This window comes from Podarcis erhardii (assembly GCF_964252035.2).
Source record: "Podarcis erhardii genome assembly, chromosome: Z".
NCBI classification, from domain to species: Eukaryota; Metazoa; Chordata; class Lepidosauria; order Squamata; family Lacertidae; genus Podarcis; species Podarcis erhardii.
In genome coordinates this window covers 31,067,235-31,084,383 of record NC_138504.1, presented here as the reverse complement: position 1 = coordinate 31,084,383, position 17,149 = coordinate 31,067,235, and positions in this window count along the sequence as shown.

Genomic DNA, 17,149 nt, shown 5'->3' with positions numbered 1-17,149 from the left:
ATTATAGAAAACTTACAAGTGGTTTACAAAAAGAATAAAACAGTACAATTATTAGGAAAAACACATTCAAAAAATTAAAACCAGCAATAAACTAAAACCACACTAACATTCTCAATATCTGGATAGGCTTGTCTAAACAAAAAAGTTTTTAAAAAGCACTGCAAAAAGTACAGGGAAGGCATCTGCCTGATGTCAACAGACAAGGAGTTTAGGAGCCACCACAGTAAAAGATCAATTCTGCACAATACACAAAATGCCTCTGAAATTAAAATTGCCCATCTTTACTATTGACTGTAGGTAACAATCAAAGGAGATGCCGCCTTACAGTCCCCTGTGCCACCCTGCTTTCCTCCACTACTCTATTTAGGAGATACAAAAGTGGTCATGTATAAGTGACCCAGTCTACTTCCAGCTCAGCTCTCCCACACCGCCTAGCAGCTAGGTGAAGTAGGGATGGAGGAAAGGTCCACCCATTAGCCTGGGTTGCCCTGTCACTTAGCTGCAGCTCTTGTAGCCTTGCTCATCCTTTTGAGATGCTGATAACTAAGCTTAAGTGGCCGGTTAAGCTAAGGTACCCATCCAACCAGTTCAGCAAACTCCTCTTGCCAAATTTTAACCTCACTGGACCCAATAACTGGAAGGGGCTCAGGGCATCATCCGATTGACCACCGAAGCCCACAACAGTATTCCTGTGTCAATTAATTCTCCTGTGTCCATGAAATATACTCAGAGTCCTGCAGTGATTTCATGCTCTTTATTGCAGCTTGTAAAACAGTGATTGAATTTCCCTCCCAAACCTCAGGCTTTTATATAGATTATTTACACAATGAGTCCCGTCTGATTGGCTGATTCTGCTTCCCTTCTGGAGCCTGGTTGGTCTTCTCCTGCAGGCCAATCAGTTGTTGCATTCTACAATCCTACCAACCTAACAGGCTGATTAACTTCCTCCTGGAGTCGGATTGGTCTTCTCCTGCAAGCCAATCAGTTGTTACATTCTAGGATCTTACCTGCCTACTGTTCTAGGATCCAAGCTTAGTACATAACAGTCCAAGAACTTTTCTAATTGTTCTGTGGCTGTGCCTTGAGAAAATCTTATCTTACCTGCTGAACTGAAGCAAAATCCCTCTTCAGATTTTCTGTGCAATTGACACAGCCAAGTCAGAAGATAAAGTCACATTTTTGCAAGGCACAGTTGTGAAACCATGAGAAAAACTTTCAGACCCATTAGAATGAATCTGAATACAATACAATCAAAACATGGGTCAAGTGAAAGTGTGGATGAGCCTTAACTTCAGAGGGCTAGATGTGAAGGCAAAACCATGTCCAGAAGCAAGTGCAAGCAGGGAGTGACTTCACAGAGCAAATGGTCTCTTGTGCCTAATCCAACTGCTATGGACTACACCTCCCATCAGCCCCAGCCAGCACAACCATGAGCTGATGGGAGTTGTAGTACAATTCAGCTGGAGGGCCCCAGGTTGGTGAAAACTGGTTCAATCCACTCAGCTGAGGCTGAGCTCCAAATACAGAAATAGACACAAATCTCTTACCTCAAGGGGAGAGGAGTCACTCTGCCCCATAGAACACCATTTGTAAAGTAAAAAAAACCACACGAAAGAATATCATTGGGCGGGGGGGCAAGGGAGCAATATGCCAAAGACCTCTGGGTCCAAATTCCTGCATCCTTGTTGAGTGAAACAGGACTTTGCAGAAGCCATGCTAACTTTTCTTCTGCAGGACTTGTTCTTCTGTGCTTGGTATTTCCACTGCTTTTCCTGGAACAGATGCACTGTGAAACCCTCACGTCACTGATGGAGCCAAGAATTGATTCTGGAAATCATGTCATGTAATTCAGCCCTTGTTCTTCACAACAGGTTCTCTGATTCAAGCCAGCAGCAGTGGATGCTTTCCAGTCTGAGCAGTGATGGTTTTGCTGTCCTTTCTGCAGTCAGATGCATGATTTGAAACCTCAATTCCAAGCACAGATATATTAAAAAGCCTGGCTCTTTTATATCTCTCTGCCTCGCTCTCATGACATGTTACAAAAGTCTTCAGTGCAAGGAGATATCCTTCTGAGACTGATTCTCTTATGCCAAAAGCATTTATGAAGTTTGCAGCAACCGCACACACAAAAAACCCCAAAGCCCCAAGAATTAAACAATATTAAAGTAAGATGGAAACTTTTGAATGGATGACTCATTGTCCAGGGACCGGGACCAGGACCGGGGGCACAGGAGATCCAGCAGCTCCTTTCTAGCTTTTCTGGAAACAAAACTAGATATCAGTATACATTTTTGAAAGAAAGAAAGAAAGAAAGAAAGAAAGAAAGAAAGAAAGAAAGAAAGAAAGAAAACAGAGAAAGAGAGGCCCTTTTGTGCCAAGTGGTTTTCCAGCACCATTGCCATACAGTCACAGAAAGAGAAAAAGACACTTAGGTGGCATTATCGTTTTCAGTAGAGTTAATAAAAAGCAGAATCAAACAAAATGTGCACGTTGGTTTTTTAAACTGTGAATCCAATGAAGCTGAAAGCTGGAGGATTCAGGACAGATAAAGTCCTCCTCAATGTAGTGCAGAGTTAGACTATGGAACTCACTCCCACAGGAAGGCGGGTTTGGCCACCACCTCTGGTGGCTTTAAAGGAGGATTAGACAAATTTTTGGAGGAAAAGAGGGCTATGGATGGCTACTAGCCATGATGGCTGTGCTCTGCCTCCGCAGTAAGAGGCAGCAATGCTTCTGAACACCAGTTGCTGGAAGCCACAGGAGGGCAAAGCATTCTTGTTCTTGAAGTCAGCTTGCTGACTGAAAGGGGTTTGTTGTTCTGTATTGGTTTCCCATAATGGGCAACTGCAAGAACAGGATGCTGGACTAGATGGGCCATTTGCCCAATCCTGCAAGGCTCTTCTTATGTTCTTCTGGTCATTCCAGAAAGCCTGAATGTTGAGGCAGATTCCCCAACTGACTCCTGAAAGCTTGCTTGCTGCACATAGAGGGTGTAGTTAGTGTTTGGAATGCATGAAATGTGATGTAACAGACGAAATAAGCTCAATGTTGCCTTCCCCAAAGAAGAATGAGGATCACTATGGTCCAATACCTGCTTTCAAATATTTAAAAGCCTGCCACAAAGCAGATGGAGAAGAATTGTTATTTTGAGCTACTGAGGAGGCATGGGAAGTGATGGTGCATTTGAGGTGCTGAGAGGCTTTACGTTAGGAAAAACATCTCAGAATTACCGGGTGATATAATGTTTTACACACAGTCTGTGAAATCATTTACAATCAGATGCTCCTATCCAGAAGCTTTTTGTGTGCATAGAGCCCTTGATACACAATCAGCACTCTTGCCTCCCGAAAGCTTTCCTTCATTTTGTTAATTAATTTAGAATTAGAGACCGTGTTTCAACAAAAGGCATTCGAAGAGCTTTGTCTAGTGAAAAGATGTTTTGGTCAACTTGCTGACACTCTCCGCGAGGACAGGCTTTCACAAGTAGATTTCACGGCCTCAAAGGGACAGATCCCTTCTCCTTACCCATACAGTGGTACCTCGGGTTAAGTACTTAATTCGTTCCAGAGGTCTGTTCTTAACCTGAAACTGTTCTTAACCTGAAGCACCACTTTAGCTAATGGGGCCTCCTGCTACTGCTGCGCCGCCGGAGCACAATTTCTGTTCTCATCCTGAAGCAAAGTTCTTAACCCGAGGTACTATTTCTGGGTTAGCGGCGTCTGTAAGCTGAAGCGTATGTAACCCGAGGTACCACTGTATTCTGTTGGAGAGCAACTGCTCTGCAGGAAGCACCCACTTTCCCCCACCTCTTCCAGACCAAGTTCAGGATACTGCCTTGGCCACAAGGACAGGGCTGCACCTGCTATCACACAGTCCTTTCCTCCAACAACTGTATTGGTGGCAATTGGAATCCACACAGGACAGGATTTTGTGGAATCATAGAACTGTATGACTGGAACGGACCCCCAAGGGTCATCTAGTACAACCTCTTGCAGTGCACAAATCACAATCTCTGACAGATCCCCCCCTCCAAAAAACCCTCTGATTAAAAACCTTCAACGAAACATAGAACCATAAGGAATTCCTAAGGGTCATGTGGTCCACCCCCTGCAATGCAGGAAATGCAACTAAACAATCCCTGACAAATGACTACCCAAACTCTCTTTAGAAACTTTCAATGAATCATCATAGAGTTCGAAGGTACCCCCAAGGGTCATCTAGTCTAACCCCCTGCAATGCATAGCTCAAGAATCCCTGGCAGACCTTTGCTTACAAACCTCCAAGGAAGGAGTGCCCACCTCCTTTCACACAGTGATGCCCTCAGAAAGTTATTCCTGAGTCAGAATCTCCTTTCTTTCCTTTGGATCCATTCGTTCAGGTCCTACCCTCTGGAACAGAAGAAAACAAGGCTCTCATTTCACCTCTCAGTCTCCTCTTGTTCAGAACGGCTGAATAGAGCTTTCAAGTACCTACTCATTAGCATTTGGTCTTGTTTTAAATGCCGTTGGTGTTTTTCATGTTTTTAGTTATCTTACTTGTAAATCACATTGAGATGCTTTAGAAGGTGATTAATAAAACAATAATAATGTTCAAACTATTCATAATACATAGACCCATGCTGCCTACCTCTAGACCAATTTGAGGGAAGCTACTGTTAAAAGGTTTTGTCCGCCTTGGTTCCAGGGGTCTGCAGATCCCACACAGCCTTGCAAATTTATTTCTACTGTTATTAAGAAGCAGTGATAACCAGAACCCCTGAGGTGTGTGATGAAGCCAGCAGCTTGCTGCAGCCGCAGGGAGGAAGGAACCGGAGCCCACAGACGGCTGGTGCAGAGATGGAAATGGCATGCGAGTGCTTGCTAGCAGGATGGTTGCGTGGCGAGTTCCCGCCCACACCCAGGATAATAAAGACACAAGACAACGTATGTAAGGTTAATTGGGCGAATTAGGCCACAACTTTATTGAATTCAGGAATGAGAGGCATTGGCATAGGCATTGGTCCTAACGGCTATCCGGCTCCAGCCCATTTGCTGGAGACACGGGGAAGGGTTAACCTTATATCGGGGGAGACTCCCGCGAGGCACGTCTGCTAGGAGCTCCCCCGGGTCACCGCTCTGGGGCGTGCCTTTGGCCCACACCTCCATAGGCTTCGGACAGGGCCACGCCCCCCGGGGTCCTTTAACGGACCACCCTTCGCTCGCTGGGGGGAGGTGATGGCGTTCCTCCCCGCCCACATCGTCTTAACCCCTTCTTACCAATGCCTACCGCCAATGCCGAGAAGTTGTGACGAGTTGCTACGAGGTAGGCGAAAAACCAAAAGGCCCAAAGTTGCCAATTGGGAAAAATTCCTACCATGCCCCATGCGGCGACAGACCGAAGTCCATAGCAATGTCAAAGGCCTGCCTAAGCCTAACCTATTTAAAGGGAGGGAGGGTGGGAAAACGTGGGGGCGAGCCGGCGAAAAGAGGGCGAGCCCCCTCCGCGCCGGCCCTAAATAGGGCAGGCCACGCCCCCCAGCCGTCCAGCTGATTGGCTGGCTGGGGGGGCGGGCCCGACGGGGAATCCCTTGCTCTCGCGGGGGCTGGAGCCAGCCCCCGCTCACGTGGGGGTGGGCGTGAAGCCCGCAACCCCACCTCCTGGGGCAGGCCCGGAAGTGGCTTTGCGTGGCGAGTTCCCGCCCACACCCAGGATAATAAAGACACAAGACAACGTATGTAAGGTTAATTGGGCGAATTAGGCCACAACTTTATTGAATTCAGGAATGAGAGGCATTGGCATAGGCATTGGTCCTAACGGCTATCCGGCTCCAGCCCATTTGCTGGAGACACGGGGAAGGGTTAACCTTATATCGGGGGAGACTCCCGCGAGGCACGTCTGCTAGGAGCTCCCCCGGGTCACCGCTCTGGGGCGTGCCTTTGGCCCACACCTCCATAGGCTTCGGACAGGGCCACGCCCCCCGGGGTCCTTTAACGGACCACCCTTCGCTCGCTGGGGGGAGGTGATGGCGTTCCTCCCCGCCCACATCGTCTTAACCCCTTCTTACCAATGCCTACCGCCACACGAGCAACGCTCGCCGCCAATACTCTCATGCCTGAAGCCAATCCCTTATCCCCACAGCTATGTCCTCCAGCCATATATCATTTCCAGCATCCGACAGATGCACGCCATCAAGCCGGTAGAGGGCCTCACAGTTGAAACGAATGCCCGGGTGTCGAATGACCTTTCCCCCCAGGGCTGCCACTCTACGCACCACCGCCCGATCCACGGCTTTCCTCGCCCCATTTATGGCAATCGGGCACCTGCAATCTCTCCAAACACGCCTCTCCATCAAAGAGGCCCAAATGATTGTAAGGTTAGGGTGAGCAGCCTTGAGCTCCTCCAAGTCTCCAAATATGTGCCACTGCAAATCGGCCGCCTTTCTATAGGCTAAATCATTTTCACCCAATTGTAAAAGCAAAGCATCCGGGGGGCCCTCTCTCGCGACTCTGGCCTTGAATGCGGGCAACATCTCCGCCCAACGCATTCCCCTCCGTGAGACCCAGGATATCGTGATGCAATCAGGCAAGCCCAGTCGCGGCCCAAGACCGGAATTGATGGCGCGGACCCTGGCCCAATGCACGATGCTGTGCCCGATTATCCAGACGCGCACCCCCATATTTCCTGCAAGAAATCAAAGAACAGGCAATGGTCAGTAGATCCGTGGTTGGGATATCATAAATTCTTTCTTAGGTAGCGTTTGTATGCGTCCGATTTCCAGCGGCCTAGATCCTTAATCCTTTCGGCTGTCAGGCCCAGGTGCATTGCCGTGGTGGCCGCTCCGATCCTAAAGGAGTGCGCAGCGAAATCTGCTGGTGGGAGGCCACATGCTTTAAGTGTTAAGCGCATGACCCTAGTGAACTGGTGCCGTGTCAGGGGTACGCCGTCTGCATGGATCAAAAAGGGCCCCGCCATGTTAGGTCTCATAAACAAGAAGCGCCTGGTGTCCTTAACCGGACACGGGCCTAGTTCCCCTGTTGCCAATAGCCGGACCAGAGCCCCCCTCCCGAACTGGTCTGTCTTGGAACTACGAATCCGTACAACCAAATCTTCACGTGAAAGTGTAATGTCACTCAACAGTAAGCCCCGGGAGGAGCCATGCTGGCCGTCCTCAAAAACCACCTCACCCACACGCATTGCCCCGAAAAAGGCGATGGAGTATGCTGCAGAAAACAAGCGCGCCTCATACTTTGACCAACAGATTGTCCTCAACTTTTTATGGATTTGGAAAAGTATGTCAAAAGAGATAGGCCTCCTCGCATCGCAGGCTGGGGGCTGCAGTCTACGCCAGCCTTCTAGGGTCTTTCGTATAACGAACTCAGCGCATGGATCTGACGAAAATAACGCTTTGCAAAAGAAAGAGATCGCTGCAGCCTGTAGGTTGAGGGTTTTTGGGGCACGTCCCAGACGTTTCAAGTGCACCAGATAGGACAAGACCTCGGACCTAACGGGAGGGGAATTGCTCCTGGTGGGGCTGGATTTTTCACGAAACTTTAGGAAATCCGACCACGCCTTCTTATAAGACCTCAGTGTAGAGGGCGCCAATGAGGCTAATACTCCCTGAATCACTTCTGGTTCCCAGGACTCTGGTCCCCAAGTCTCCACAGCTGTTCCGGGAAGGGTTGAGGTAGTAACTGAGCATCCGGTGCTAATAAGCGGAAGCGGTCCATCTGAAAACGAGATAGGGCATCCGCGATATCATTGTTAACACCCGGCACGAATTTAGCAGAGAAGTGAATATTAAGTTCCAAACAGCGGAGAACAAAGGAACGCAGAAGGGCACCAACTCTTGAGGAATGCGCGGCCTGCCTAGTAAGGACTGCTACTACCGCCTGGTTGTCAGTGTGGAAGCAAACCCTATGGTTGCTAAAGACCTCTGACCATAAATGGATTGCCACTACAATCGGGAAGAATTCCAGGAAGGTTAGATCTCTGGTAATGGGCCCTCCCCTCCAGGCTTCAGGCCAACGCTGGGCACACCATTGCCCCTTAAAATAAACGCCAAACCCGAGGGAGCCTGACGCATCCGAATGCACTTGAAAGTCCACCTGCAGTGACAAGTTCTCTTGCCATAGGGAAATACCGTTGTAGTTCTCGAGGAACTTCAACCAAATTTGTAGATCAGATTTTACTTCCTTAGACAGCCGAATCCTATGATGAGGGGAACGCAGGCCTGCCGACAGCTTCGCGAGGCGACTACAGAAAGGACGGCCAGGGGAAACTACCCGGCAAGCAAAATTTAAATGACCAAGAAGTGATTGTATCTGCCTAAGTGTAACTTTTTTAAGGGGGAGGAGTTGCCGAATAAGGTCACCAAGTGCCACCAGCTTCTCTCTGGGGAGTTTTGAGGTCTGCGCTACAGTGTCCAACTCAATGCCTAAGTAAACCATGATTGTTGCTGGGCCCTCTGTTTTGTCGTCGGCTAGGGGAACTCCTAGCTCCCCTGCTAATGATATGAAGGCTTTGAGAAGCTCTGCACACCTATGCCTGCTATCAGCTACGAGGATAAAATCATCCAAGTAGTGCGACACACCCTCCGTGCCAGTTCTAAAGCGAAGGGCCCAGTCCAGGAAGGTACTGAATGCCTCAAAGGCTGCGCATGCCACTGAGCAACCCATGGGCATAGCCTTGTCGACAAAATAAGCCCCCTCAAATTTGAATCCAAGCCACCGGAAATCTTCTGGGTGCACTGGCAGGAGCCTAAAGGCCGACTCGATGTCACATTTTGCCAGCCATGCGCCCCTTCCAAATTTGCGAATGACTTTGACCGCTTGGTCAAAGGTGGCGTATCTCACTGTACAAAGCTCCTGCGGTATCGCATCATTGACGGACCCTCCCTTTGGGTAGGAAAGGTTGTGAATCATGCGAAATTCGCCTGGCGCTTTCTTGGGGACTATGCCTAAACGGGATACATGGAGGCCAATGATTGGAGGAGCTAAAAAGGGGCCGGCTACCCTACCTGCTTTGATTTCTTTGTTAATTTTCTTACGGGCAACCTCCGGCATCTCCCTGACTGACTTCTGATTAGGGGGATCGCCCGAGTTGGGTGGAAACGCAACCGGGATTCTGAAACCAGTACTAAAGCCCCCCCATAGGTACCCTGCTGCTGTCCTGTTGGGGTAGCTGTCTAAAAGGTTTTTTAACGGGGCCAGTTTGATGGGGGAATGGGCCAATGCCAAATTAAGGTTACTGCCTGTTCCCTTGAGATCCGAAAGAGGCTCCCTGGCCACCTCTGGGACCCTGATTGAAAGAGCCCCTTCCACCCCGAAAGGGCTGCCTCCCTTTAATGCAGGCAGTAGATGGGTGATTACCCGAACATCTTTCACATTCGTGACTGTACTTACAGACCGGTCTCGCACAAACCCCTTTATTAAATTCCCAACATAGACGCTTCTGCTTGGCGACGGTCCTCCAAGATTTAGATGGATCCTGGTACTTCTTTTCCACGAAGGGGCCCACATGATCCGACCAAATATTTTGGTCCCTCAGGTCCCAGCGTGTGGAGGATAGCAAGGAAGCATTTCTACGAAAATCCTCGTCATAATTCAGGGCAGCCATATCACCAGCTAATTCCCGCGCCCTCCGAACATGGGCCAAGTATGCGATCAAATGCATCGCCCGTTTAGGATAAGCGGCGCTGACCACACCTATGAACACCTGGAACCCATTGAGCCAATTGTCGAAGGTACGCTCAACCCTTGGCGTTCTGTACCTGCGCTTCCCGTAACTGCGCCTCTTTTCACCTTTACCTGTTAGTTTTGCGGGGGGCAACAATCTGAATATGTCAATAAAATCCCCATTGAGGATTTTATCCCTTTTCCTTTGGGATAAGTGGTTGCCCACAATGAAATCTGTGGACAAGTGAGTGGAGGTTTTTACATCGGGCACCAGGGAGCCATCCTTCCATTCCAGGGTCCCATTGAAGGTCTTACGGTAGGAGTTGGCCCTCCTTTCATGTGCCCATGCGGGAAGACCCACGGAATCCTCCCCGTGGCCCCAATACTCCTCCCTAGGAGCATCGCTATCAGAATCGGAAGAGGAAGAAGTACCTGAGTCGTCCTCGGATTCCGACCGCCTGCTCTTCTTGCTCTTTTTAGCCGTGTGCTTCCTTTTTTCTTTCCTCTTTCCCGAAGGGACCTCAGGGGGGGCCTGTCCCGGAACGTTGTTTGCCTGTACTGCCTGTCGATCATGCACTTCCTCTTCTGAAGTTGATTCTGACACGACCTCGGCCGGCGCCGACTGCAGGGGAGGAATCTGAAAGAGACTAGGCACACCTGGGTCCTTTTTGGGGTTAGTAGCCTTGGAGCCCTGGGCGCTAGCCTTACCCTTCCCGGCTCCCCTCTGGCCTCCCCTCGACTTGCCTGAGGAGGCCGACTGAGAGCCGGTGTTTTTCTTAAGCCGACCTGCGGCCTTTTTTGCCGCCGTCAACACCGCCACCGTGGATGCAGAAGTACCGGGAAGTACTACCTCCCTGAGTTGAGAATCTTCAATGTAATCCTGGGAAAACGCCATTGGCGCAGATGGCGCTGAAGGTCCTGCTGCCGTTGTCATTGGCGACCCGATTCCCGCTGTTGGCGCTGTCGTGATTGCCGTTGGAGCTGCTGCCCCTGGCGCGGGTGCCGCTTGGCCTGCAGACCTTTGATTGTAAAACTCCTGAAAGGCAGTGAAAAACTGGGCCAAAGCCTGAGGGTTACTAGGAATAATAAATGGTTGAGACTCCCCCTGGTTCCCTTGGTTCCCCCCAGGTACAACGTCATTTACCTGATTACCCTGTGCCGACATATCTTCACTCAACGCCCTGGATTACCCAATCAGAGGCAAGAAGCTTATTTGTTATGCGTAAGCAACAAGCAGAGGCCTGTACTATGGTTCAGTATTGGCTGCACTGGACGTACTTAGCACAAGAGAAAAACCAAATGACAGCCCAAGCGGTTGTGTTTGCTTCAAGTAAAATGGTATTAGCTCAGCACTGTCTGCGCCGGTATTGCTCTAGCTGATATAAAATTGGTGGTTTCTTATATTTATTTTATTTTATATTATTCTATCTTATTTTATTTAACCAATTAACCAATTAGCACTCAAGGGAGGACGGTAGGAAATTGAGTTATGCCCTTACAGCAGTTTGCAAAGCAGATCAGGCCTAGATAACCTTAAACTTAGCTCTGAATTAATTAAATTACTATCTAAATGAGTGGAGGCACACTATTGATTTATTGCCAAATGAAGCACTTGAATTAACTACGCTTACTCAAGGCAAGCACCTTAAATAAAGTAATGTCAGCAACGTGGAAGCAATCAAGGTTAGGTCAAATCCCAAGAAATAAAATCTAAGTATAAAGAAGTAAAGTAAAATTACCAGGAAAAATGGATCCAATTAATATTAAATCAAATTAACCTTATTTGAAGTAACATCAGGCCAATCACAGCAAATTAAGGCCAATAACAGAAATACCAGCAAAGTTAAATGAAGTAACAAAACAGTCAAAGTGATAAGGCAGCAAAGGAGTGAGGACTGAATTGCCTTATGTAGCGCCTAATGCAAAGGACTAAATGCTAGTTGCTGCTCTGCCAGAAATAAATTGCTCCTTAACTAAAGGAGCTGGCGGCAGTGATAGGGCTACCTAAGCTCCGAGCTCTGTTGCTATGTTTATTTTAATCAAAGAGCCAAACTAAGGACCCACGGAAGGCTTAGCTCACACGCGGCTTGCCTCTCCTAAAATGGCTGCCACCTCAAGGCCACGTGGTCAGTCAAAATGGCGGCCGAAAGCTTTTCCGCTGCTTAGCAACGTAGCGCGGTCTCCTCACACGCGGCTTGCCTCTCCTAAAATGGCTGCCGCCTTAAGGCCACGTGGTCAACCAAAATGGCGGCCGAAAGCTTTCGCGTTGCTTAGCAACGCAGCACGGTCTCCTGGTGGTGGCCTTTAGCGGTGAAAATCAACAAGCCCCCAAAAGCCACAGCTCTCCCAACCAAGGCAACTCGTAGTGCAAATACTAGCGTAGATTGAGGATGCGAAAGCAGAAGGCTACTGAAAGGCACTGCAAAGTAACAGACGCAACAACGAGGAGACGCAGCAACAGGGAGACACAACAGCGGGAAGTGTAGCAGCAGGGAGGGAAACCCAGGCGCAAACCAGGACCCCCACGCGTCCCTAGGACTGGAAGTCAAAGAATAAAGATTAAAGCTGAACCTTTGAGTGGCGCCTCTATACCTCCCCCTTTGCTGTAGCTCCCCCTTTGCGATAGAAGCCCAAACTGATCCCCAAGCAAGCGGGAAAGGTGTAATCCTGCTCCACCCGATCTTAATACTTTACCACTGCCGGTTTCAGATTCGCTGCAAGTCGCCCAACCTGTAATACACGCGAGCTGGGTAGCACACGCTGCTGCGGTGGGCTTCCAAAGGCGATGAATGAGGCAGGCGACCTATGAGAATAAGCCCCCCCAATAACCCCGTCGATGTGCCGCTGGAGCAGAGCGCAGACTCCGATCGAAGCTCCGTTGGAGAAAAAACGACAACAGGAAACAGGCAAAACTTCTCAGAAGATCGAGCCTTTGTCCTCTCGTGGCTCTCCGCGGGAGCCGGAGAGAAGGAGGAAGATGCAGGAGGGGGGCTGCGCAAAATAACCAGCTGGCTGGCGGCTGCCGGGGTCCCGCAGGTACCAGTGGATGCCAAGTGGTGGAGGCTCAGATTAATCGTCCAGAAGAAAATGGGGGAGCTGAATAGAGAAGGCGCTCGCAACGCTGGGTAAGGCCGGCAACCCTGCCTAAACAGCAATGAAGCGGCAGGACGTGAGCAGCCGACGATCCCTCCGGCAGGGACAGCTGGACGGAGTTCTGAGTAGCGCGATTGAAGCGACCAGGAGAAACAGCAACCAACGCCTGCAAAATAAACTAGAGAAACCAAGTAAGTAAACCAGCACGGAAACCTGCCACAAAGTATACAAACCTCCAAAACGTGGGGGCGAGCCGGCGAAAAGAGGGCGAGCCCCCTCCGCGCCGGCCCTAAATAGGGCAGGCCACGCCCCCCAGCCGTCCAGCTGATTGGCTGGCTGGGGGGGCGGGCCCGACGGGGAATCCCTTGCTCTCGCGGGGGCTGGAGCCAGCCCCCGCTCACGTGGGGGTGGGCGTGAAGCCCGCAACCCCACCTCCTGGGGCAGGCCCGGAAGTGGCTTTCTCAGGAGAGGGGTGCACTCTTGGCAACTGAAGCCAGATATCCAAAGGTGTTCTTTCACAAAACATGAATGTGGATGATCAGCGTTTTGGAAAGACAACAGAACACGAGGACATGTATCCACCAGCTGCTTTGGGAATGGAAAATGTCATATTCCTGATGAAAAGGGGAGGAGGGGTAGACTGTAATGGAAAACAATGTCGAAAGCAATCCTAATGGTCAATAATAATAATATTGTTGAGTTGGACTGGACACTGGGGGGCATCTGGTCCAACCCTCTGCAAACCCGGAATCACAGCTAAAGAATATCTGACAGATGGCTACCTGACCTCTGCATAAAAACCTCCAAGGAAGATAAGTCCACCACCTTCAGAGGGAGTTCCACTGTTGAAAAGCTCTTGTTGTCATAAAGTCCTTCCTAATGTTTAGTCTCCTTCCAGAGAAGGAGAAAGCAAGCTTGCTCCATCTTCCATGTGACAGCCTTTTAGATATTTGAAGATAGCTATCACATCTCCTCTCTTCCAAACTAAACGTTCCCAACACCCTCAACCATTCCTCACAAGGCTTGGTATCCAGATCGCCATCATCTTACTTTTACTTCCCTTGCTCTATTATTACTTCCCTTGATCCGGACACTAGACTTCTGTTGATACAGTATTAGCTTTTTTTCTGCCACATCACACTGTTGAATCATGTTCAGCTTGTAGTCTACTAAGACCCCTAAATCCTTTTCACATATGCTACTGAGAAGCTGGATGTCCCCTATTAAGTAGTGGGTTGACAAAGCAGACGCCACAGAGATTTCTCCAAGTGGTTCTTTATAGTAAGCTGGAACTGAACTGAACAGCAAACAGCTCAGCCGGCCTGCTTTTATAGGCAGCCGGCTGTCAACATTGTAACAACAACAACCCATGGTTTCCCGCCTAAAGTAACTGATGTGGACCTGAGTGAAAACTATATACATGATACTCCTGGTGGCCAGGGTGAGAACTTCAGTACATAACATCTTACATTTGTGCAGCTGGTCCTTACTGCTTAGGTGTAGAACCTGACATTTGTCTGTATTGAAATTCATTTTGTTAGTTTTGGCCCAGTTCTCCAATCTGTTAAGGTTATCTTGAATCCTAATTCTGCCTTCTGCAGCACTGGCCTCCCCTCCCAATTTGATATCATCTGCAAAATGGATGAGCATCCCCTCACCACCTTTATCAAAATCGTTTATAAAGACGAGCAAAATGGCCTCTGGAGAGAACCCTGCAGTACCCCACTTCTCCCTTTTTTCCAGAATGATAAAGAACCATTAGTGAATACTCTTTGGGTTGAGTTGGGCAACCAGCTACAAATCCACTTAACAGGTACCTTATCCACATTTTATCAGTTTCTCCACAAGAAAAGCATGGGGGATTCTGTCAAAAGCCTTGCTGATGTTGTACAGTGGTACCTTGGGTTAAGAACTTAATTCATTCTGGAGGTCCGTTCTTAACCTGAAACTGTTCTTAACCTGAGGTACCACTTTAGCTAATGAGGCCTCCCGCTGCTGCCGCTGCGCAATTTCTGTTCTCATCCTGAAGCAAAAGTTCTTAACCTGAAGCACTATTTCTGGGTTAGTGGAGTTTGTAACCTGAAGCGTCTGTAACCTGAAGCATCTGTAACCCGAGGTACCACTGTATTTTGCTTTTACTATTTTTTGTTGGGAGCCACCCAGAGTGGCTGGGGCAACCCAGTCAAATAGCCAGTATATCATCATCATCATCATCATTCTATGTCCACAGCATTTCTCTGATCCATCAAGCTTGTAACTATCAGAAAAAGAAATGAGATTCGTCTGGCATGACTTATTTTTGTAGAAATTCATGGTGGGTCTTAGTAATCACAGCATTATTTTCTTAGTGCTCACAGACTGTATAATTATCTCTTCTAGGACCTTTCCTGGTATTGAAGTCATGCTGATTGGTCGATAGTTACCTGGGTCTTCTCCCACCCCCCCTTTTTGAAGGCCACCCACCACACTGGAGCTTTGCAGGCCTGGCATGACTATGCCTTCAACATATTATGATGGCATCACTTAGAAATGTGTCAGAGATCCGAACAAAACAATGAAGCATTGAGAAAAAAATCTGTGCAGGGATCAGAACTGGCTAAGACAATTGGTGTGCAATTTCCTGCCCCCATGGTGCAAAGAAATATTAAAGGAAATTTAGCCAGATGCAAAAAGCAGATCGATCTGGAGCTCCTGTCAGGAAGCGCCTTTCAAAATGTGAAAACGAAAACCAGGGCTAAGATATGTGCTTGAAAGAAGCTCCTCCAACTCTATTTTCGAGAGACGAAACTTTCCTCTCCTCCAGTGTTTGGTTATGAAATCTTCTGTTGGTGGTCCCTTTAACAGAGGGTTGAGATTTCACCTCCTCCTCCTGTAAATGGTGCCCCTCCTAGTGACAAGGGTCACCTATTCCAGCTCCCTGCAATGCAGGAACCACCCCTAAAGAACCATAGAATTACAGAGTTTGAAGGGACCCCAAGTGTCATCTGTTCCTACCCCCTGCAATCACAGCCTTGCTAGGAGCCTGCACTTCAAAACCTGAGGAAGACATCAGGAGGCAACATCTTCCACGAGGCTGCAGACTGCTGGAGAAATGCATGCTGGGAAGAAACCTCCTTCGTCATGAACTCCCTTGCGGTGACAAGGTGAGCTCAAAACCCCACTAAAATCCTAAACACATTATTAGGTGCCTTGAGAATGAGGCAGAAAAATTGAAAGTTCTTTCAAAGGGTGAGTGGGAAAATATCCAAGGAGTTGGAAGACAGATTTTGACTCAGCGATACTTTTAAATAAAACAGACAAAATATATGAAGTGAGAGTAGAACTTATCACACATCCCCAAATGGTTTTGTTAGCAGTTGAAAATGGAAGACCAGCTGTCCTTCTGGAAGGCGCCTGTCCACCATGACTTGTCTGTTCATTGAGGTACCTCTGATTATATTTTGCCACTTCCCCCGCATCTCCTGCCTCTTCTAGTCATCATACCTCCAGAATTAAATAACTGCCTTTGACTAGCAGCCTCACAGATTAATTTTTATCCCCTCACACCCATCAAAAGTAGTTTGCCTTATACAAAGTCAGACCACTGGATCCATCTAACTCAGTAGTGTCTACACTGACTGGCAGCACTCTCTCTCAGGCCTATCTGGGGATGCCATTGGGGACTGAACCCAGGACTTTCCATGTGCAAAGCAGTGCACAGAATCATAGCATTGTAGAGTTGGAAGGTACCCCCAAGGGTCATCTAGTCCAACCCCCTGCAATGCAGGAATCTCAACTAAAGTATCCATGGCAGATGGCCACCCAACCTCTGCTGAAAAACCTCCAAGGAAGGAGAGTTCATCTCCTCTCAAGGGAATCTGCTGTACTCAGAGGCGTAGGAAGGTCAGGTGGTACCCGGTGTGGAAAATTTCTTGTCAAACCCACCCCCCATTGATTTTTTTTATTTTCTTTTTTGGCCTGCAAAAATGGTTTTACGTTATTTCATATTTTCTTACAAAGGAATGTGGATTCTGGGCCTCTGATAACAAGTAGGCGACTATGGACAGATAAATCTACAGGATGGATTGTGTTTTGGCTTGTGTTATTTTATTTATGTTTATTGTTTATTTATTTAACAAAACTTATTTTAAAAAACCTGCAAAGTGGTTTACCAAAACAAAAAACAAAAAAAACCACAGCAGTAAAATCAAGAAAAATTAACAATCCTTCCTTAAAACATACAAGAGCTAAAATATTAAGATTAAAATTACTTCAACTTCCTAAGCATCTAGGTATGCTTGCCTAAAGAAGAATGCTTTTAGCGGGTGCCCAAAAAGAGTTGAGCAGAGGCATGTGCTTTGTTGCAATAGGCGGGGAGTTCCAAAGTGCAGGTGCTGTCACAGTAAACAATGCAGTACAGGTAT